Here is a 24,023-nt window from a genome sequence, read left to right on the forward strand (position 1 = left end):
CATTACAATACACTGGGAGATAAACATGGCATTACAATACACTGGGAGATAAACATGGAATTACAATACACTGGGAGATAAACATCTCATTACAATACACTGGGAGATAAACGAGGCATTATTATACACCTGGAGATAAACAAGGCATTATAATACACTGGGAGATAAACAAGGCATTATAATACACTGGGAGATAAACAAGGCATTATAATACACTGGGAGATAAACATGTCATGTCATTATAATACACTGGGAGATAAACAAGGCATTATAATACACCGGGAGATAAACATGGCATAATAAACTGGGAGATAAACAAGGCATAATACACTGGGAGATAAACATGGCATTATAATACACTGCGAGATAAACAAGGCATTATAATACACTGGGAGATAAACATGGCATTATAATACACTGGGAGATAAACATCTCATTATAATACACTGGGAGATAAACAAGGCAGTATAATACACTGGGAGATAAACATGTCATGTCATTATAATACACTGGGAGATTAACAAGGCATTATAATACACCGGGAGATAAACATGGCATAATAAACTGGGAGATAAACAAGGCATAATACACTGGGAGATAAACATGGCATTACAATACACTGGGAGATAAACAAGGCATTATAATACACTGGGAGATAAACATCTCATTATAATACACTGGGAGATAAACAAGGCATTATAATACACCGGGAGATAAACATGGCATAATAAACTGGGAGATAAACATGGCATTACAATACACTGGGAGATAAACAAGGCATTAGAATACACTGGGATATAAACAAGGCATTATAATACACTGGGAGATAAACATCTCATTATAATACACTGGGAGATAAACAAGGCAGTATAATACACTGGGAGATAAACACCTCATTATAATACACTGGGAGATAAACAAGGCATAATACACTGGGAGATCAACATGGCATTACAATACACTGGGAGATAAACATGGCATTACAATACACTGGGAGATAAACATGGAATTACAATACACTGGGAGATAAACATCTCATTACAATACACTGGGAGATAAACGAGGCATTATTATACACCTGGAGATAAACAAGGCATTATAATACACTGGGAGATAAACAAGGCATTATAATACACTGGGAGATAAACAAGGCATTATAATACACTGGGAGATAAACATGTCATGTCATTATAATACACTGGGAGATAAACAAGGCATTATAATACACCGGGAGATAAACATGGCATAATAAACTGGGAGATAAACAAGGCATAATACACTGGGAGATAAACATGGCATTATAATACACTGCGAGATAAACAAGGCATTATAATACACTGGGAGATAAACATGGCATTATAATACACTGGGAGATAAACAAGTCATTATAATACACTGGGAGATAAACAAGGCATTATAATACACTGGGAGATAAACATGGCATTATAATACACTGGGAGATAAACATGGCATTATAATACACTGGGAGATAAACATGGAATTATAATACACTGGGAGATAAACATGGCATTATAATACACTGGGAGATAAACATGGCATTATAATACACTGGGAGACAAACATGGCATTACAATACACTGGGAGATAAACATGGCATTATAATACACTGGGAGATAAACACGGCAATACAATACACTGGGAGATAAACACAGCATTATAATACACTGGGAGATAAACATGGCATTATAATACACTGGGAGATAAACAAGGCATTCTAATACACTGGGAGATAAACAAGGCATTATAATACACTGGGAGATAAACATGGCATTATAATACACTGGGAGATAAACAAGGCATTCTAATACACTGGGAGATAAACAAGGCATTATAATACACTGTGAGATAAACATCTCATTATAATACACTGGGTGATAAACAAGGCATTATAATACACTGGGAGATGAACAAGGCATTACAATACACTGGGAGATAAACAAGGTATTATAATACACTGGGAGATAAACAAGGCATTATAATACACTGGGAGATAAACAAGGCATTATAATACACTGGGAGATAAACAAGGCATTACAATACACTGGGAGATTAACAAGGCATTATAATACACTGTGAGATAAACAAGGCATTATAATACACTGGGAGATAAACAAAGCATTATAATACACTGGGAGATAAACAAGGCATTTTAATACACTGGGAGATAAACATGGCATTACAATACACTGGGAGATAAACATGGCATTATAATACACTGGGAGATAAACAAGGCATTATAATACACTGGGAGATAAACAAGGCATTATAATACACTGGGAGATAAACATCTCATTATAATACACTGGGAGATAAACAAGGCATTATAATACACTGGGAGATAAACATCTCATTATAATACACTGGGAGATAAACAAGGCATTATAATACACTGGGAGATAAACAAGGCATTATAATACACTGGGAGATAAACATCTCTATAATACACTGGGAGATAAACAAGGCATTATAATACACTGGGAGATAAACAAGGAAACCGTGATTATAACAGACTGGTAGATTATCCTCGCAAGGTGAGTTTTTGAAAACAGGGGGTGCCAATAATTTTGGGCACGTATCTTTTTGAGAACAAAAAGTATTACTTGCTGAACAAAATCTCTCCCTCTGAGCAATTATATTAGTATAAAATAATATAATTTACGAGTGTAAGCCTATAATATAGCTCAGTATTTGGTATTATATATATATATATATTATACAGTCTTTGTTGCTCAACTTTATCAATGGTGCCAATAATTACGGACCTGTCTCTACATAGCAATGGCTTACTGTGGACTTTAACACCTTCTTGCAAAGCAACAGAGGTGGTTGTTTGTGGTCGTCACAGGTGTTTAGTGTTTCACCCCTGATGGAAACCCCATGACACTAGAGCCAACGTTAACCTACAACCTTGGTGACACCCCTGGTGTGGGGTCGGTCTCAGGTCGACGTGCAGCATAACACTGTCCTCCTGGACAAATCGGATTATGTCATCAGTCCAACACATCCTGAGAGATGAATATTTAACGGCTGATAAGTTCCTGGAAAGAATGATAAGGATTTGTAATTACTTTTAAGGTCTAGGAAATGTGGGTGTGTGAGTGTATAAAGTGTGAGAGAGAGAATCATAATTGATTTAATTGCTGATTTATTAAGTTATTGCCGAGCAACAGAGTGGGGTATGAGACTCTGGATCAATGATGAGCAATGAGAAACAGAGTGGGGTATGAGACTCTGGATCAATGATGAGCAATGAGCAACAGAGTGGGGTATGAGACTCTGGATCAATGATGAGCAATGAGCAACAGAGTGGGGTATGAGACTCTGGACCAATGATGAGCAGAGTGGGGTATGAGACTCTGGACCAATGATGAGCAGAGTGGGGTATGAGACACTGGACTAATGAGCAACAGAGTGGGGTATGAGCCACTGGATCAATGATGAGCAACAGAGTGGGGTATGAGACACTGGATCAATGATGAGCAATGAGCAACAGAGTGGGGTATGAGACACTGGATCAACGATGAGCAATGAGCAACAGAGTGGGGTATGAGACACTGGATCAATGATGAGCAATGAGCAACAGAGTGGGGTATGAGTCACTGGATCAATGATGAGCAATGAGCAACAGAGTGGGGTATGAGACACTGGATCAACGATGAGCAATGAGCAACAGAGTGGGGTATGAGACTCTGGATCAACGATGAGCAATGAGCAACAGAGTGGGGTATGAGACACTGGATCAACGATGAGCAATGAGCAACAGAGTGGGGTATGAGACACTGGATCAACGATGAGCAATGAGCAACAGAGTGGGGTATGAGACTCTGGATCAACGATGAGCAATGAGCAACAGAGTGGGGTATGAGACACTGGATCAATGATGAGCAATGAGCAACAGAGTGGGGTATGAGACACTGGATCAACGATGAGCAATGAGCAACAGAGTGGGGTATGAGACACTGGATCAACGATGAGCAATGAGCAACAGAGTGGGGTATGAGACACTGGATCAACGATGAGCAATGAGCAACAGAGTGGGGTATGAGACTCTGGATCAACGATGAGCAATGAGCAACAGAGTGGGGTATGAGACTCTGGATCAACGATGAGCAATGAGCAACAGAGTGGGGTATGAGACTCTGGATCAACGATGAGCAATGAGCAACAGAGTGGGGTATGAGACACTGGATCAATGATGAGCAATGAGCAACAGAGTGAGGTATGAGACACTGGATCAACGATGAGCAATGAGCAACAGAGTGGGGTATGAGACTCTGGACCAATGATGAGCAGAGTGGGGTATGAGACACTGGATCAATGATGAGCAATGAGCAACAGAGTGGGGTATGAGCCACATGGACATAAATAAATGTCATATGAAGCATAGTTGGGCAAAACTTCCCGAAAACAAAACAAACTGCAAATGTATCCAACCAGAGTGTAGAGTCACAGGCTTGGAATATTGGACCAAATACTCAACTTCTGACTACTTTAATACATTATAAGTGAATTTGTCAAAATATTAGACTTCTTCACGTGGGGGGGGGGTGGTGGCGGCTTGATACATAAAGTGCTTTTATTTCTAAACAGTAAAACAGATGTAAACTCAGCAACAGAAAAAGAAACGTCCTCTCACTGTCAACTGCGTTTATTTTCAGCAAACTTAACGTGTGTAAATATTTGTATGAACATAACAAGATTCAACAACTGAGACATAAACTGAACAAGTTCCACAGACATGTGACTAACAGAAATGGAATAATGTGTCCCTGAACAAAGGGGGGGGGGTCAAAATCAAAAGTAACAGTCAGTATCTGGTGTGGCCACCAGCTGCATTAAGTAATGCAGTGCATCTCCTCATGGACTGCACCAGATTTGCCAGTTCTTGCTGTGAGATGTTACCCCACTCTTCCACCAAGGCACATGCAAGTTCCCGGACATTTCTGGCCCTAGCCCTCACCCTCCGATCCAACAGGTCCCAGACGTGCTCAATGGGATTGAGATCCGGGCTCTTCGCTGGCCATGGCAGAACACTGACATTCCTGTCTTGCAGGAAATCACGCACAGAACGAGTAGTATGGCTGGTGGCATTGTCATGCTGGAGGGTCATGTCAGGATGAGCCTGCAGGAAGGGTACCACATGAGGGAGGAGGATGTCTTCCCTGTAACGCACAGCGTTGAGATTGCCTGCAATGACAACAAGCTCAGTCCGATGATGCTGTGACACATCGCCCCAGACCATGACTGACCCTCCACCTCCAAATCGATCCCGCTCCAGAGTACAGGCCTCGGTGTAACGCTCATTCCTTCGACAATAAACGCGAATCCGACCATCACCCCTGGTGAGACAAAACCACGACTCATCAGTGAAGAGTACTTTTTGCCAGTCCTGTCTGGTCCAGCGACGGTGGGTTTGTGCCCATAGGCGACGTTGTTGCCGGTGATGTCTGGTGAGGACCTGCCTTACAACAGGCCTCAGTCCAGCCTCTCTCAGCCTATTGCGGACAGTCTGAGCACTGATGGAGGGATTGTGCGTTCCCTGGTGTAACTCAGGCAGTTGTTGTTGCCATCCTGTACCTGTCCCGCAGGTGTGATATTCAGATGTATCGGGGTCAGGAGGAATAGTACAGTTTGTTGATCCGTTCCTGGAAAGAATAAGGATCGATCGAGGAAGGACTCATGATCTGGAAAATAAAGTACTGCTGTAAAATACTGAAAATCAAAACACAGACTGATCAAGGTACAGTGTCCTTCCACTCCCTAATCTAATCTACATTAATGATGTGTGTGTGTGTGTGTGTGTGTGTGTGTGTGTGTGTGTGTGTGTGTGTGTGTGTGTGTGTGTGATTTCCAACTGGAAGAGTAGATTTGGTTTGCTATCAACCAACATCATGTCCCTGTATAGTGTAAGAGGCACAGAGAAGACGTGTTTAGTCTGGAACTACCGCTGAGTTTCTAACATCTCCTAAATGTGTATATACTGCTAGCATATCACTGGATAAAAGCCACTTCAATGCCCCTCCAACTGGTCATTACTAATGTCAAACGCGTCCGTCGCCTCTGGCTAGCGTGAAACAAGCCCGTCGCCTCTGGCTAGCGTGACAAACGCGCCCGTCGCCTCTGGCTAGCGTGACAAACGCGCCCGTCGCCTCTGGCTAGCGTGACAAACGCGCCCGTCGCCTCTGGGTAGCGTGACAAACGCGCCCGTCGCCTCTGGCTAGCGTGACAAACGCGTCCGTCGCCTCTGGCTAGCGTGACAAACGCGTCCGTCGCCTCTGGCTAGCGTGAAAACCACGTCCGTCGCCTCTGACTTCTCCCACATGCTTATCTGACTAAACTCCACTCTCTTGGTGAAGGAAGTTTTCTGACTCGGCAGACGGAGTGGAGCAGAGACCAGGCTTTGTGGAATTCATCTCAGATGACATCAAATTCGCCCCAACATCAATACTTCAAAAACAATTTAAATGATGAAAACGCTTATCTTGAACCTATGTTTGTCCCCTTTGTTAGTTGCGTGCCTTTGTTTGATGAAATCCATTTAAAAAAAAATTCTCTCAATAAACGTTAATCAAAAACAACCATAGACTATTTGCTCAATGACGTGGATCTAAAATGGAAAGTCACAGAAAATACCGATGATCCGATGATGAATCTCAACAAGGAAACAAGTCCGTGGCTGTATCTAATTAATGTTTATTGAACAACAACAAAAAAAAAAAGTAAGGATTTCATCTAACAAAGAATCAGTTCTTTTTTTTAACGCTATAATTTGTTTGGGAGCATGAAAGCTGTAGTTTAATGGTTGACGCTGCTGCTTGTTTGCCATTAGTTCTCAACAAGTTCAAAGCACTTGAACGCACACAAATCGTTGACCCAGTTTGCAAGCAATATTCCCCCCCAAACCCACCAGGTTCCCACTATCAGGAGGAAACACCCACTTGGCAAGAAAAACTCGTACTTATTAAAATTCAAGACGCTTTCGCAAATCATGAACAGACAGATCTAGCCAGCTGGAAGCTATTTCCAGTCTGTAAATATCTCTGTGGTTGGCTGGCTATCCCCATGCAAGCTGTGGTGTGGTGTGGTGTTGACTATGGAACTAGGTATCTACTGCCACCTAGCGGTTGGCTTTCTCCCCAGGCGACACGGCTCAGTTTGAGCCTCCTAGAGGTTGGCTTTCTCCCCAGGCGACACGGCTCAGTTTGAGCCTCCTAGAGGTTGGCTTTCTCCCCAGGCGACACGGCTCAGTTTGAGCCTCCTAGAGGTTGGCTTTCTCCCCAGGCGACACGGCTCAGTTTGAGCCTCCTAGAGGTTGGCTTTCTCCCCAGGCGACACGGCTCAGTTTGAGCCTCCTAGAGGTTGGCTTTCTCCCCAGGCGACACGGCTCAGTTTGAGCCTCCTAGAGGTTGGCTTTCTCCCCAGGCGACACGGCTCAGTTTGAGCCTCCTAGAGGTTGGCTTTCTCCCCAGGCGACACGGCTCAGTTTGAGTCTCCTAGAGGTTGGCTTTCTCCCCAGGCGACACGGCTCAGTTTGAGCCTCCTAGAGGTTGGCTTTCTCCCCAGGCGACACGGCTCAGTGTGAGCCTCCTAGAGGTTGGCTTTCTCCCCAGGAGACATGGCTCAGTTTGAGCCTCCTAGAGGTTGGCTTTCTCCCCAGGCGACACGGCTCAGTTTGAGCCTCCTAGAGGTTGGCTTTCTCCCCAGGCGACACGGCTCAGTTTGAGCCTCCTAGAGTTTGGCTTTCTCCCCAGGCGACATGGCTCAGTGTGTGCCACCTAGCGGTTGGCTTTCTCCCCAGGCGACATGGCTCAGTGTGTGCCACCTAGCGGTTGGCTTTCTCCCCAGGCGACATGGCTCAGTGTGTGCCACCTAGCGGTTGGCTTTCTCCCCAGGCGACATGGCTCAGTGTGAGCGCAGCGCTTTTATTCTAGCTTGTCTGGAACGCCCCCATTAAAGTGCTGCACTTCCTGCTTCTCTCCGAACCAGGAAATAAACAAGTCGGTGGTCGGGTTTAATTTAACAGGCGGTGTAAGGCTACAGAGCCCTTTTATAAAAGAAAATAGCCACCGAATTATAGCTATTTGGACAAGTTATCGCCTGTCACCATGGCCGGCTTCTTCAAGAAAAAGACAGTAGATAGTAAGTGTACACCGACTCGGTATTTCAGCTAGCCGACATTAGCAAAGTTAGCTTCAGTCGCTTATAATCCGAGAGTGTAAAACTTAACGTTACACACTAGTCTCTAACAGGTAGGCTCAGCATTACTGAACATTCCTATTACAAGTCAAAATGTTGAATAAACTTAATGTTTTTCCTTATTTTTTTAACTAGTTTTTGTCGTTTAAATAGGAGGTAATCTGAGAGGAGGGGGAAAAACACAGGGAAGTGTTATTAGCCAGCCTTTCAATACTCTGGTCTGTATAGAGAACCACAGAGTCATAACACCAATAACGTAGCAGTATGTTGGTCCTTCTGGCCGGAGTAGGTGGCGATACGGTATCCACAGGAAACGTTTGCTCTGCCCGACGTTTTGCGGTCCAGGTAGGTTCTGTCACTTGGATTTTCAGTCTCTTCATGCATAGAGACCCACATGATGATGATGATGATGGTGCTGCTGCTGTAAAATCCCCTCAGCGGATCTCTCGTCTGTCTCCTCTCTCTCTCAATTCAAAGGGCTACATTGTCATGGGAAACGGATGTTTTGGCTATGACCAAAACAACTGATATAAACAATAACAATTGTTTCTCTCGCTCTCTTCTCCTCTCTGTGTTTGCCAAGTACTTATCTTGTAGTCTTCTCTCCCACCGCTACCAAGGCCAAGTACTTATCTTGTAGTCTTCTCTCCCATCGCTACCAAGGCCTAGTACTTATCTTGTAGTCTTCTCTCCCACCGCTACCAAGGCCAAGTACTTATCTTGTAGTCTTCTCTCCCATCGCTACCAAGGCCTAGTACTTATCTTGTAGTCTTCTCTCCCATCGCTACCAAGGACAAGTACTTATCTTGTAGTCTTCTCTCCCATCGCTACCAAGGCCAAGTACTTATCTTGTAGTCTTCTCTCCCCCCGCTACCAAGGCCTAGTACTCATCTTGTAGTCTTCTCTCCCACCGCTGTGTCTAGATGTGATAAAGGAGCAGACCAAAGAGCTGAGAGGAACCCAGAGACAGAACTTCCCTGGAGAAACAGGAAAAACAACTGGTGGGTGTGTAGTAGTAGTCTGTTCTCACAAGCCCTGCAAAGTCCAGTAGTGAATACAGAGAGTATCTGAGTCATGGATAATGTACAGTATTCAGACCGCCTCAATCTACACACACACACACACACACACACACACACACACACACACACACACAATACTGCATAATGACAAAGCAAAAAAACAGATTTCGACATTTTTACCTAGTTATAAAAATAACTGAAATATCACATTTTACATCAGTATTCAGACCCTTTACTCAGTACCCTTTCCCTCGATCCTGACAAGTCTCCCAGTCCCTGCCACTGAAAAACATCCCCACAGCATGATGCTGCCACCACCATGCTTCACCGTAGGGATGGTATTGGCCAGTGATGAGTGGTGCCTGGTTTCCTCCAGACGTGACGCTTGGCATTCAGGCCAAAGAGTTAAATATGGGTCCGTTAGGTGCCTTTTGGTAAACTCCAAGCGGGCTGTCATGTACCTTTTACTGAGGAGTGGCTTCTGTCTGGCCACTCTACCATAAAGGCCTGATTGGTGGAGTGCTGCAGAGATGGTTGTCCTTCTGGAAGGTTCTCCCATCTCCACAGAGGAACTCTAGAGCTCTGTCAGAGTGACCATCGGGTTCTTGGTCACCTCCCTGACCAAGGCCCTTCTTCCCCTGATTGCTCAGTTTGGCCGGGCGGCCAGCTCTAGGAAGAGTCTTGGTGGTTACAAACTTCTTCCATTTGAGAATGATGGAGGCCACTGTGTTCTTGGGGACCTTCAATGCTGCAGACATTTTTTGGTACCCTTCCCCAGATCTGTGCCTCGACACAATCCAGTCTCGGAGCTCTACAGACAATTCCTTCGACCTCATGGCTTGGTTTTTGCTCTGACATGCACTGTCAACTGTGGGACCTTATATAGACAGGTGTGTGCCTTTCCAAATCATGTCCAATCAATAGAATTTACCACAGGTGGACTCCAATCAAGTTGTAGAAACATCTCAAGGATGATCAATGGAAACAGGATGCACCTGAGCTCAATTTAGAGTCTCATAGCAAAGGGTCTGAATACTTATGTAAATAATGTTTCTGTTTTTTTAAATTTGTAATACATTTGTAAAAATGTCTAAACCTGTTTTCGCTTCGTCATTATGGGGTATTGTGTGTAGATTGATGAGGAAAAAAACATTAGTTAGTCCATTTTAGAATAAGGCTGTAACGTAAGAAAATGTGTAAAAAGTCAAGGGGTGTGAATTCTTTCCGGATGCGCTGTAGGTCTATGTGGAAAACACCTACCTTGAGCATGTTTGATATCATTACATTCATGCCAAACATAACAATGGAGTGACAAGAAGTTGGTATAATGGCACAAACAGGCTGGGACCCAGGCTAGTCAGCTCCAGGTTGTTGTCTTGGTTTCCAGCTTTGTCTTTTGTATACAGTACCCACCACCACGCTGGGCATTGTATATTGGGTCGGCAGGTAGCCTAGTGGTTAGAGCGTTGGACTTGTAACCCGAAAGGTTGCAAGATCGAATCCCCGAGCTGACAAGGTAAAAATCTGTCGTTCTTGTGATGTCATTATGGGGTCTTGTGATGTCATTATGGGGTGTTGTGATGTCATTATGGGGTGTTGTGATGTCATTATGGGGTACTGTGTGTAGATCGATGAGGGGGGAACGATTTAATACATTTTAGAATAAGGCTGTAACAAAATGTGGGGAAAGGTCCACGGGGTCTGAATACTTTCCGGATGCACGCTGTCTCCCAGGAGATGGAGATTAAGAAGATGGCGAAGACTGGGAACAAGGAGGCGTGTACCATCCTGGCCAAGCAGCTGATTCAGCTGAGGAGACAGAAGAACAGAAGCTACGCCGTGGGTTCAAAGGTCACCTCCATGTCCTCTCAGACCAAACTCATGAACTCTCAGATGAAGATGGCAGGGGCCATGGCTACCACGACCAAAGTAAGTGTGGATCAGTGGGCTGCTTCTCTATGTCTCGCCTGTCTGTCTGTGTCTGTCTTCCTTTTGCAAAGTGTTACCAGACCATGTGACTCTCCTCTCCTCTCCTCTCCCCTCCCCTCCCCTCCCCTCCCCTCCCTCTCCCTCTCCCTCTCCTCTCCCCTCCCCTCCCCTCCCCTCCCCTCCCTCTCCCTCTCCCGTCTCAGACTATGCAGGCTGTCAATAAGAAGATGGACCCTCAGAAGATGCAACAGACCATGCAGAACTTCCAGAAGGAGAACATGAAGATGGAGATGTCAGAGGAGCTGAGTAAGACTGGATCTATGTTACACATTCTATGTTGTTGTCCTCATGATGATAAGACTGGATCTATGTTACACATTCTATGTTGTTGTCCTCATGATGATAAGACTGGATCTATGTTACACATTCTATGTTGTTGTCCTCATGATGATAAGACTGGATCTATGTTACACATTCTATGTTGTTGTCCTCATGATGATAAGACTGGATCTATGTTACACATTCTATGTTGTTGTCCTCATGATGATAAGACTGGATCTATGTTACACATTCTATGTTGTTGTCCTCATGATGATAAGACTGGATCTATGTTACACATTCTATGTTGTTGTCCTCATGATGATAAGACTGGATCTATGTTACACATTCTATGTTGTTGTCCTCATGATGATAAGACTGGATCTATATTACACATTCTATGCTGTTGTCCTCATGATGATAAGACTGGATCTATGTTACACATTCTATGTTGTCCTCATGATGATAAGACTGGATCTATGTTACACATTCTATGTTGTTGTCCTCATGATGATAAGACTGGATCTATGTTACACATTCTATGTTGTCCTCATGATGATAAGACTGGATCTATGTTACACATTCTATGTTATTGTCCTCATGATGATAAGACATAATATTATTACCTATATAGTGTACTATTATTACCTATATAGTGTACTATTATTACCTATATAGTGTACTATTATTACCTATATAGTGTACTGTTATTACCTATATAGTGTACTGTTATTACCTATATAGTGTACTATTATTACCTATATAGTGTACTATTATTACCTATATAGTGTACTATTATTACCTATATAGTGTACTATTATTACCTATATAGTGTACTATTATTACCTATATAGTGTACTATTATTACCTATATAGTGTACTATTATTACCTATATAGTGTACTATATGCTATTATTACCTATATAGTGTACTATTATTACCTATATAGTGTACTATTATTACCTATATAGTGTACTATTATTACCTATATAGTGTACTGTTATTACCTATATAGTGTACTATTATTACCTATATAGTGTACTATTATTACCTATATAGTGTACTATTATTACCTATATAGTGTACTATTATTACCTATATAGTGTACTATTATTACCTATATAGTGTACTGTTATTACCTATATAGTGTACTGTTATTACCTATATAGTGTACTATTATTACCTATATAGTGTACTGTTATTACCTATATAGTGTACTGTTATTACCTATATAGTGTACTATTATTACCTATATAGTGTACTGTTATTACCTATATAGTGTACTGTTATTACCTATATAGTGTACTGTTATTACCTATATAGTGTACTGTTATTACCTATATAGTGTACTGTTATTACCTATATAGTGTACTATTATTACCTATATAGTGTACTATTATTACCTATATAGTGTACTATATGCTATTATTACCTATATAGTGTACTACATTTGACCAGAGCCCTATTGCTCTGTGACCAATGGTTTCATCTGAAATGACACCCTGTCCCCTATATAGGGCCCTGGTAGACGGTAGGGGACTATATAGGGCCCTGGTAGACAGTAGTGGACTATATAGGGGATATATGTAGTCGTGTGCCATTTTGGACAACACCATTGTCATTATCAAGAAGCCCCTCCCCCATGTCACTCATGTGTCCATATATGGCACCAGTCAACAGTTTGGACACACCTACTCATTCATGGGTTTTTCTTTATTTTGACTATTTTCTACATTGTAGAATAATAGTGAAGACATCAAAACTATGAAATAACACATATGGAATCATGTAGTAACCAAAAAAAGTGTTAAACAAAATACATTTGAGATTCTTCAAAGTAGCCACCCTTTGCCTTGACAGCGTTGCACACTCTTGACATTCTCTCAACCAGCTTCATGAGGTAGTCACCTGGAATGCATTTCAATTAACAGTTGTGCCTTGTTAAAAGTTAATTTGTGGAATTTCTTTCCTTCTTAATGCATTTCAGCCAATCAGTTGTGTTGTGACAAGGTAGGGGTGGTATACAGACGATAGCCCTATTTGGTAAAAGACCAAGACCATATTATGGCAAGAACAGCTCAAATAAGCAAAGAGAAACAACAGTCCATCATTACTTTAAGACGAGAAGGTCAGTCAATCTGGAATATTTCAAGTACTTTGAAAGTTTCTTCAAGTGCAGTCACAAAAACCATCAAGCGCTATGATGAAACTGGCTCTCATGAGGACCGCCACAGGAAAGGAAGACCCAGAGTTACCTCTGCTGCAGAGGATAAATTCATTAGTTACCAGCCTCAGAAATTGCAGCCCAAATAAATGCTTCACAGAGTTCAAGTAACAGACATCTCAACATCAACTGTTCAGAGGAGACTGTGTGAATCAGGCCTTCATGGTTGAACTGCTACAAAGAAACCACTACTAAAGGACACCAATAAGAAGAAGAGACTTGCTTGGGCCAAGAAACACGAGCAATGGACATTAGACCGGAGGAAATGTTTGGTTCCAACCACTGTGTCTTTGAGACGCAGAGTAGGTGAACGGATGATCTATTTGTGGTTCCCAAATTGAAGCATGGAGGAGGAGGTGTGGGGGTGCTTTGCTGGTGTCTGTGATTTATTTAGAATTTAAAGCACACTTAACCAACATGGCCTCCACAATCACCTGACCTCAACCCAATTGAGATGGTTTGGGATGAGATGGACAGCAGAGTGAAAAGAAAAGCAGTCGACAAGTGCTCAGCATATGTGGGAACTCCTTCAAGACTGTTGGAAAAACATTCCATTTGAAGCTTGTTGAGAAAATGCCAAGAGTGTGGCAAAGCTGTCATCAAGACAAAGGGTGGCTATTTTTGAAAATCTCAAATATAAAATATATTTTGATTTGTTTAACACTTTTTTTTTTGGTTACTACATGATTATTTCATAGTTTTGATGTCTTAACTATTATTCTACAATGTAGAAAATTGTAAAAATAAAGAAAAACCCTTGAATGAGTAGGTGTGTCCAAACTTCTGACCGGTAGAGTGAGTGTGTGTGTGTGTGTGTGTGTGTGTGTGTGTGTGTGTGTGTATGACAAGGGATGTTTTATAGGACTCTTCTCTCTCTGTCCCCTCCTCTCAGTTAACGATACGCTGGATGAGATCTTTGAGGCATCTGGAGATGAGGAGGAGTCTGACAGCATCGTTAACCAGGTTCTGGACGAGATCGGCATCGAGATATCAGGAAAGGTGAGACATTATTAGTATTTATTGGGAAATATAATGTGTTATCAATGATGTACCTGATTTATTTATTTAATAAAGGCAGAATAAATCTGGAGACTAAACCCTGATATTGGGAACTGTAAGAGAGATCCTTGGGGCTGGTTTCCCAGATATAGATTAAGACCAGTCCTGGATTTAAAATAACTTTCATTTGGATATTTGTAATAGGACCAGGGTTAGTCTGTGTCCGGGAACCTGGACTTGTATGTAGCATTATAAACTGGCTGGTTCCAGCCCTGAACGCTGATTGGCTGACAAGGGTCCTACTGGGTTAGGGTCCACCTGGGTTAGGGTCCAACTGGGTTAGGGTCCACCTGGGTTAGGGTCCACCTGGGTTAGGGTTAGGGTCCTACTGGGTTAGGGTCCTACTGGGTTAGGGTCTTACTGGGTTAGGGTTAGGGTCCAACTGGGTTAGGGTCCTACTGGGTTAGGGTTAGGGTCCTACTGGGTTAGGGTTACGGTCCTACTGGGTTAGGGTCCTACTGGGTTAGGGTTAGGGTCCAACTGGGTTAGGGTCCAACTGGGTTAGGGTCCAACTGGGTTAGGGTCCTAATGGGTTTGGGTCCTAATGGGTTAGGGTCCTACTGGGTTAGGTTTAGGGTTCAACTGGGTTAGGCTCCTACTGGACAGGACACTAGTCTATCTCCTGTTACTGTAGTGAGACAGCTGGATGTACCAGTACACCCCCTGGACAGGACACTAGTCTATCTCCTGTTTCTGTAGTGAGACAGGTTGATGTACCAGGACACCCCCTGGACAGGACACTAGTCTATCTCCTGTTTCTGTAGTGAGACAGCTTGATGTACCAGGACACCCCCTGGACAGGACACTAGTACTGTGGAAATACTATGAATGGTGAACGCTTGGGAGAATCAAGGTTGAGTTGATTCATTGTTCTTATTGATCGTAGATGGTGAATGCTTGGGAGAATCAAGGTTGAGTTGATTCATTGTTCTTATTGATCGTAGATGGTGAACGCTTGGGAGAATCAAGGTTGAGTTGATTCATTGTTCTTATTGATCGTAGATGGTGAACGCTTGGGAGAATCAAGGTTGAGTTGATTCATTGTTCTTATTGATCGTAGATGGTGAATGCTTGGGAGAATCAAGGTTGAGTTGATTCATTGTTCTTATTGATCGTAGATGGTGAACGCTTGGGAGAATCAAGGTTGAGTTGATTCATTGTTCTTATTGATCGTAGATGGTGAATGCTTGAGAGAATCAAGGTTGAGTTGATTCATTGTTCTTATTGATCGTAGATGGTGAACGCTTGGGAGAATCAAGGTTGAGTTGATTCATTGTTCTTATTGATCGTAGATGGTGAACGCTTGAGAGAATCAAGGTTGAGTTGATTCATTGTTCTTATTGATCGTAGATGGTGAACGCTCCTTCAACCAGCAGAAATAACCCCACCTCTTCTACCTCGAAGTCAGACGGCATCTCCGACGAAGACATCGAACGACAGCTCAAAGCCTTGGGAGTGGACTAACACACACACACACACACACACACACACACACACACACACACACACACACACACACACACACACACACACACACACACACACCCTGTGCCTGGACACACACACACACACACACACACACCCTGTGCCTGGACACACACACACACACACACGACTCCCCATGCTCTGTTTCTGACATGTCTTTTCTGGGATATAGTGACACTATTATATTTATATATATATATATATATATATATATATCTCTATCTCGTCTGTATGACTATAGATGCCACTGCATGTAGTTGTAGATGTCCTGCTGTGTATTGGGGTCTATGCAGTGGCCACACAAGGAGAGAGAGGTTGAATAACAACACCTACTACGTTCATTAGCGTAGCGTAGCGTTAGCGTAGCGTTAGCGTAGCGTAGCGTTAGCGTTAGCGTAGCGTTGCAGATAAAATGAAATGTCACGAATAGAGCCTCATTCTACATGTCAGAGAGGCATGTGTTTTTTTGTTTGTTCTGTAGAGCATATTCCTACCTGAACGTTGCGAAACGTTTTCGTCCTACTGATGGTTTTCCACCTGTGTAACAGGAAGTACAGGAGAATGCTGCTATTGTTCCAGGTCAGCGCTCCAAAAGGTCACGGGATTTATCAAGATTAAAGTTAATAACAGCCTATCAATGGAGAAAAAAAAATGTAACTTTTAAAATTCTTTTTATTAAGAAACAGGAAGTTGAATTGCATGTATAACTGCTGATTTTATACTTGTTGACAGTCATTTCTTTTCATTTTGAATACATGAACAGTAGAATCTGAAACTGCCTTTTACCACCCTGGAAACCAACTTTAGGATTAGTCCATTTTTCGTCCCCCCACTTAGCCCCACCTCTCCCCCCCCCCACTTAGCCCCACCTCTCCCCGTCCCCCCACTTAGCCCCACCTCTCCCCGTCCCCCCACTTAGCCCCACCTCTCCCCGTCCCCCCACTTAGCCCCACCTCTCCCCCCCCCACTTAGCCCCACCTCTCCCTGTCCCCCCACTTAGCCCCACCTCTCCCTGTCCCCCCCACTTAGCCCCACCTCTCCCCCCTCCCCCACTTAGCCCCACCTCTCCCTGTCCCCCCCACTTAGCCCCACCTCTCCCCCCCCACTTAGCCCCACCTCTCCCTGTCCCCCCACTTAGCCCCACCTCTCCCTGTCCCCCCACTTAGCCCCACCTCTCCCTGTCCCCCCCACTTAGCCCCACCTCTCCCTGTCCCCCCCCACTTAGCCCCACCTCTCCCTGTCCCCCCACTTAGCCCCACCTCTCCCTGTCCCCCCCACTTAGCCCCCACCTCTCCCTGTCCCCCCACTTAGCCCCACCTCTCCCTGTCCCCCCACTTAGCCCCACCTCTCCCTGTCCCCCCCACTTAGCCCCACCTCTCCCCGTCCCCCCACTTAGCCCCACCTCTCCCCGTCCCCCCCACTTAGCCCCACCTCTCCCCGTCCCCCCACTTAGCCCCACCTCTCCCCGTCCCCCCCACTTAGCCCCACCTCTCCCTGTCCCCCCCACTTAGCCCCACCTCTCCCTGTCCCCCCACTTAGCCCCACCTCTCCCTGTCCCCCCCACTTAGCCCCACCTCTCCCTGTCCCCCCCACTTAGCCCCACCTCTCCCCCGTCCCCCCCACTTAGCCCCACCTCTCCCCCGTCCCCCCACTTAGCCCCACCTCTCCCCGTCCCCCCACTTAGCCCCACCTCTCCCCCCCACTTAGCCCCACCTCTCCCTGTCCCCCCCACTTAGCCCCACCTCTCCCTGTCCCCCCACTTAGCCCCACCTCTCCCCGTCCCCCCACTTAGCCCCACCTCTCCCCGCCCCCACTTAGCCCCACCTCTCCCCCCCCACTTAGCCCCACCTCTCCCCCCCCCCCCACTTAGCCCCACCTCTCCCTGTCCCCCCCACTTAGCCCCACCTCTCCCTGTCCCCCCACTTAGCCCCACCTCTCCCTGTCCCCCCCACTTAGCCCCACCTCTCCCCGTCCCCCCCACTTAGCCCCACCTCTCCCCGCCCCCCCACTTAGCCCCACCTCTCCCCCCCCACTTAGCCCCACCTCTCCCCACCCCCCCCACTTAGCCCCACCTCTCCCTGTCCCCCCACTTAGCCCCACCTCTCTCCCCCCCCACTTAGCCCCACCTCTCCCCCCCCCCACTTAGCCCCACCTCTCCCTGTCCCCCCCCACTTAGGTCCCCCTCTTATTTATTATGATCTAGGATCAGGTCCCTTGTATTCATTATGATCTAGGATCAGGTCCCCCTCTTATCCATTAGGATCTAGGATCAGGTCCCCCTCTTATTCATTATGATTTAGGATCAGATCCCCTCTTATTCATTATGATCTAGGATCAGGTCCCCCTCTTATTCATTATGATCTAGGATCAGATCCCCTCTTATTCATTATGATCTAGGATCAGATCCCCTCTTATTCATTATGATTTAGGATCAGATCCCCTCTTATTCATTATGATCTAGGATCAGGTCCCCTCTTATTCATTATGATCTAGGATCAGGTCCCCTCTTATTCATTATGATCTAGGATCAGGTCCCCTCTTATTCATTAGGATCTAGGATCAGGTCCCCTCTTATTCATTATGATCTAGGATCAGATCCCCTCTTATTCATTATGATTTAGGATCAGGTCCCCTCTTATTCATTATGATCTAGGATCAGGTCCCCTCTTATTCATTATGATCTAGGATCAGGTCCCCTCTTATTCATTATGATCTAGGATCAGGTCCCCCTCTTATTCATTATGATCTAGGATCAGGTCCCCCTCTTATTCATTATGATTTAGGATCAGGTCCCCTCTTATTCATTATGATCTAGGATCAGGTCCCCCTCTTATCCATTATGATCTAGGATCAGGTCCCCTCTTATTCATTATGATCTAGGATCAGGTCCCCTCTTATTCATTATGATCTAGGATCAGGTCCCCTCTTATTCATTATGATCTAGGATCAGGTCCCCTCTTATTCATTATGATCTAGGATCAGGTCCCCTCTTATTCATTATGATCTAGGATCAGGTCCCCTCTTATTCATTATGATCTAGGATCAGGTTCCCCTCTTATTCATTATGATCTAGGATCAGGTTCCCCTCTTATTCATTATGATCTAGGATCAGGTCCCCTCTTATTCATTATGATCTAGGATCAGGTCCCCTCTTATTCATTATGATCTAGGATCAGGTCCCCCTCTTATTCATTATGATCTAGGATCAGGTCCCCCTCTTATTCATTATGATCTAGGATCAGGTCCCCCTCTTATTCATTATGATCTAGGATCAGGTCCCCCTCTTATTCATTATGATTTAGGATCAGGTCCCCTCTTATTCATTATGATCTAGGATCAGATCCCCTCTTATTCATTATGATCTAGGATCAGGTCCCCTCTTATTCATTATGATCTAGGATCAGGTCCCCTCTTATTCATTATGATTTAGGATCAGGTCCCCTCTTATTCATTATGATCTAGGATCAGGTCCCCCTCTTATTCATTATGATCTAGGATCAGGTCCCCCTCTTATTCATTATGATCTAGGATCAGGTCCCCCTCTTATCCATTAGGATCTAGGATCAGGTCCCCTCTTATTCATTATGATCTAGGATCAGATCCCTCTTATTCATTATGATTTAGGATCAGGTCCCCTCTTATTCATTATGATCTAGGATCAGGTCCCCTCTTATTCATTATGATCTAGGATCAGGTCCCCTCTTATTCATTATGATCTAGGATCAGGTCCCCCTCTTATTCATTATGATCTAGGATCAGGTCCCCCTCTTATTCATTATGATTTAGGATCAGGTCCCCTCTTATTCATTATGATCTAGGATCAGGTCCCCCTCTTATCCATTATGATCTAGGATCAGGTCCCCTCTTATTCATTATGATCTAGGATCAGGTCCCCTCTTATTCATTATGATCTAGGATCAGGTCCCCTCTTATTCATTATGATCTAGGATCAGGTCCCCTCTTATTCATTATGATCTAGGATCAGGTCCCCTCTTATTCATTATGATCTAGGATCAGGTCCCCTCTTATTCATTATGATCTAGGATCAGGTTCCCCTCTTATTCATTATGATCTAGGATCAGGTCCCCTCTTATTCATTATGATCTAGGATCAGGTCCCCCTCTTATTCATTATGATCTAGGATCAGGTCCCCTCTTATTCATTATGATCTAGGATCAGGTCCCCCTCTTATTCATTATGATCTAGGATCAGGTCCCCTCTTATTCATTATGATCTAGGATCAGGTCCCCCTCTTATTCATTATGATTTAGGATCAGGTCCCCTCTTATTCATTATGATCTAGGATCAGATCCCCTCTTATTCATTATGATCTAGGATCAGGTCCCCTCTTATTCATTATGATCTAGGATCAGGTCCCCTCTTATTCATTATGATTTAGGATCAGGTCCCCTCTTATTCATTATGATCTAGGATCAGGTCCCCCTCTTATTCATTATGATCTAGGATCAGGTCCCCCTCTTATTCATTATGATCTAGGATCAGGTCCCCCTCTTATCCATTATGATCTAGGATCAGGTCCCCTCTTATCCATTAGGATCTAAAGCCAAACATGATTCTAGATCAGCACTCCCGTTGTGAGGCGCTTTGTGAACACGGCCCTGATATCTCAGAGCTGCTATACGGTGGCCAACTCTTGTCCTGGGGGGAGCTATGCTCCTGCAGGGTTTTGTTCCGGCCCAACAGTCACAGACTTTATATTTATGTTTTTCTGCTATCCTCTCGTTTTGAGAAAGTGTAAATAAATAAATACAATTATTTCTCAGATATACAAGGCACTTCATCAGATCTTCAGTCTGAAACAGAAATGTCAGTAGACCCTGGTCTAAAGTAGTGCACTATATAGGGAATAGGGTCCTGGTCTAAAGTAGTGCACTATATAGGGAATAGGGCTCTGGTCTATAGTAGTGCACTATATAGGGAATAGGGCCCTGGTCTCTACATATGGAAAATGTTTCCAAATACCATCCTATTCTCTAGGGATGTAGTGCACTACATCGGGAATAGGGCCCTGGTCTCTACATAGGGAACATGTAGTGCACTACATAGGGAATAGGGTCCTCCTCTGGTCGGGCAGATCAGACGTGAGTCGTGCCCTGGCTGCAGGCAGGGTTAGTGGTAGTGTTGTTTGCCTTCATATACAGACCTTTCTATCCCGCCCAGGGCCATCCCTCTGTGGGCACGAGAACACCAGGAGACCCCCTGAATGAATGAAAGGACATTTTAAAATACATAGTTGCTTAGTTGCTTCAGCAGTTTTAGAACAATACAGTCATCAAAATGGACGATTAAAAACACAAAGTCTGACTTATTGCCATTGTGGTCCGTACCTGGCCATGAGAGCTGCCCGACCAGCAGATAAAGATGGCAGCACCCAGCTCTTTCTTTAAGCCCTGGTGTACCAGAGGATTATAGAAGTCAGTGATGACACTGAGTTGTCCAGCTGAGAGACACCAGACCCAGCACCTCCTGCAATCAGGAACAGAATTCCAGCTGCCGTGGCAACCTGGGGCTTGGTTCCGGAACCCTAGGGCCGGGAAGTTGGTGCACTTCCTGCCCCGCGATGCTGGCGACCATGGAAACCAAGAAGGGAAATGGTGTTGCTGCAGGTCTCCGGGGAGAGCCAGCATGGAGTCATACACCTTGACCAGGAAGAGAAGAGGAAGTCATGCTGATACCTCAACTGTTAACATGCACTTTTAGTTTTAATACAGAACCATCATCACCTTGTGTATGTAGGTTAAAATGTCTACTCACCATCTTTAAAAGTTAATAAAACACCAGTCAGAGACATTTTACATTTACATTTTAGTCATTTAGCAGACGCTCTTATCCAGAGCGACTTACAGTAGTGAATGCATACATTTCATACAATTTCATACATTTTTTTTTTTTTTTTTTCCTGTGCTGGCCCCCCGTGGGAATCGAACCCACAACCCTGGTGTTGCAAACACCATGCTCTACCAACTGAGCTACAGGGAAGGCTAGTCTTTTGAAAATATGCTTGTTACTGAAAATAAAAACAGCTTTGCATAAACTAGTGGTGTCTCCAGATATTTGGATGCCAGGTAGGAACCTTGTCACTTGTATTCTCCAGAGCGTATTCTCCACTAAAAATAGTGCACTATATAGGGAATAGGGAAGAAGGAGAGATCTTTTAGCCTCTGACCTCGTATCTATCCTCACAGTTCATCCACATCGTCTCCCAGAAGGTCTGAGCGGTCACTATGCTGTAGCTGATAAAGGCTGGGACTCTCCACGGCAACAGGACGAGATGATTACTGACCAGCCCACCACCCCTGAGATGAACTTTCATTAATCCCCCCCCCCCGGGGAAATTAGTTGGTCATCCTTACAGCCATAGTATATTCACAACAGTTAAATATATATATATAAAATCATATGATCATATATGATTGGTCAGGTAAAACGTGCAGTATAGTCTGCACAGTGGCCATTAAAGTGCAGGGTGATGTCATGCACTAGCGGTTCTGGGGGGGGGGCGGGCAGCGCCCCTGTGACAACAATTTTGGCCCCCCTAAATGTGGAGTATGAAATAATTTTTACATAACTCCTTTTTGCTATCTTTCTTTATTTTTTTTACATCAGTTATTAAACAGTGGCAACGCGGAACACTAATGATTATGAACATGGTCTTTTGCCTGCTAATTCCTGCTAATGCAGTGAAGAAAACGATATGGCAACAATAACGTCTAACAGTATAACTGGCCCCTCTAACAGTACAACTGGCCCCCTCTAACAGTATAACTGGCCCCTCTAACAGTACAACTGGCCCCCTCTAACAGTACAACTGGCCCCCTCTAACAGTATAACTGGCCCCTCTAACAGTATAACTGGCCCCCTCTAACAGTATAACTGGCCCCCTCTAACAGTACAACTGGCCCCCTCTAACAGTATAACTGGCCCCTCTAACAGTACAACTGGCCCCCTCTAACAGTATAACTGGCCCCTCTAACAGTACAACTGGCCCCTCTCTAACAGAACAACTGGCCCCCTCTAACAGTACAACTGGCCCCCTCTAACAGTACAACTGGCCCCTCTAACAGTATAACTGGCCCCCTCTAACAGTACAACTGGCCCCCTCTAACAGTACAACTGGCCCCCTCTAACAGTATAACTGGCCCCCTCTAACAGTACAACTGGCCCCCTCTAACAGTACAACTGGCCCCCTCTAACAGTACAACTGGCCCCTCTAACAGTACAACTGGCCCCCTCTAACAGTACAACTGGCCCCTCTAACAGTACAACTGGCCCCAGCTTGGCCCCGCCCAGTTGAAATAGTCTAGAACCACCACTGATGTCATGTGGTGTTGGACTGACTACCTGCAGCCTGACAGACATGGTGGTCAACAAGACTCCTGAACTACTGCTACCTACAGGGTTTTACTGGAGCCAAAACCGATCGGATCAATAAGGACATGATGCAATGAGACAGCGATAAATTTACCTTTGAGAAATGGGTCTGAAGAAGAGAAAAAAACTGCACTCTTCCTCAAAAGGTGTAGGTCTAGTATGAACCACCCGGGGTTACATCTCACATGGTCCGGAGTCGGCTCCTCGGGCGTTATATTCACATAGGCTTCATATATCCTCTACTGTATTTATTTATTTATTTAGCTCCTTTGCACCCCATTATTTCTATTTCTACTTTGCACTTTCTTCCACTGCAAATCTACCATTCCATTGTTTTACTTGTTATATAGGTCCCCTGTGGATCAGTTGGTAGAGCA

The 24,023-nt window shown here is 44.5% G+C and overlaps 1 pseudogene; it reads left to right on the plus strand.

Moving 5' to 3' along the window:
• The first annotated feature begins 8,014 nt into the window (after positions 1 to 8,014).
• On the plus strand, positions 8,015 to 16,290 carry LOC123728206 (charged multivesicular body protein 2b-like; annotated as a pseudogene).
• Positions 16,291 to 24,023: the final 7,733 nt, after the last annotated feature.

The sequence above is a fragment of the Salmo salar genome, chromosome ssa17, assembly GCF_905237065.1.
Source record: "Salmo salar chromosome ssa17, Ssal_v3.1, whole genome shotgun sequence".
Classification (NCBI taxonomy): Eukaryota; Metazoa; Chordata; class Actinopteri; order Salmoniformes; family Salmonidae; genus Salmo; species Salmo salar.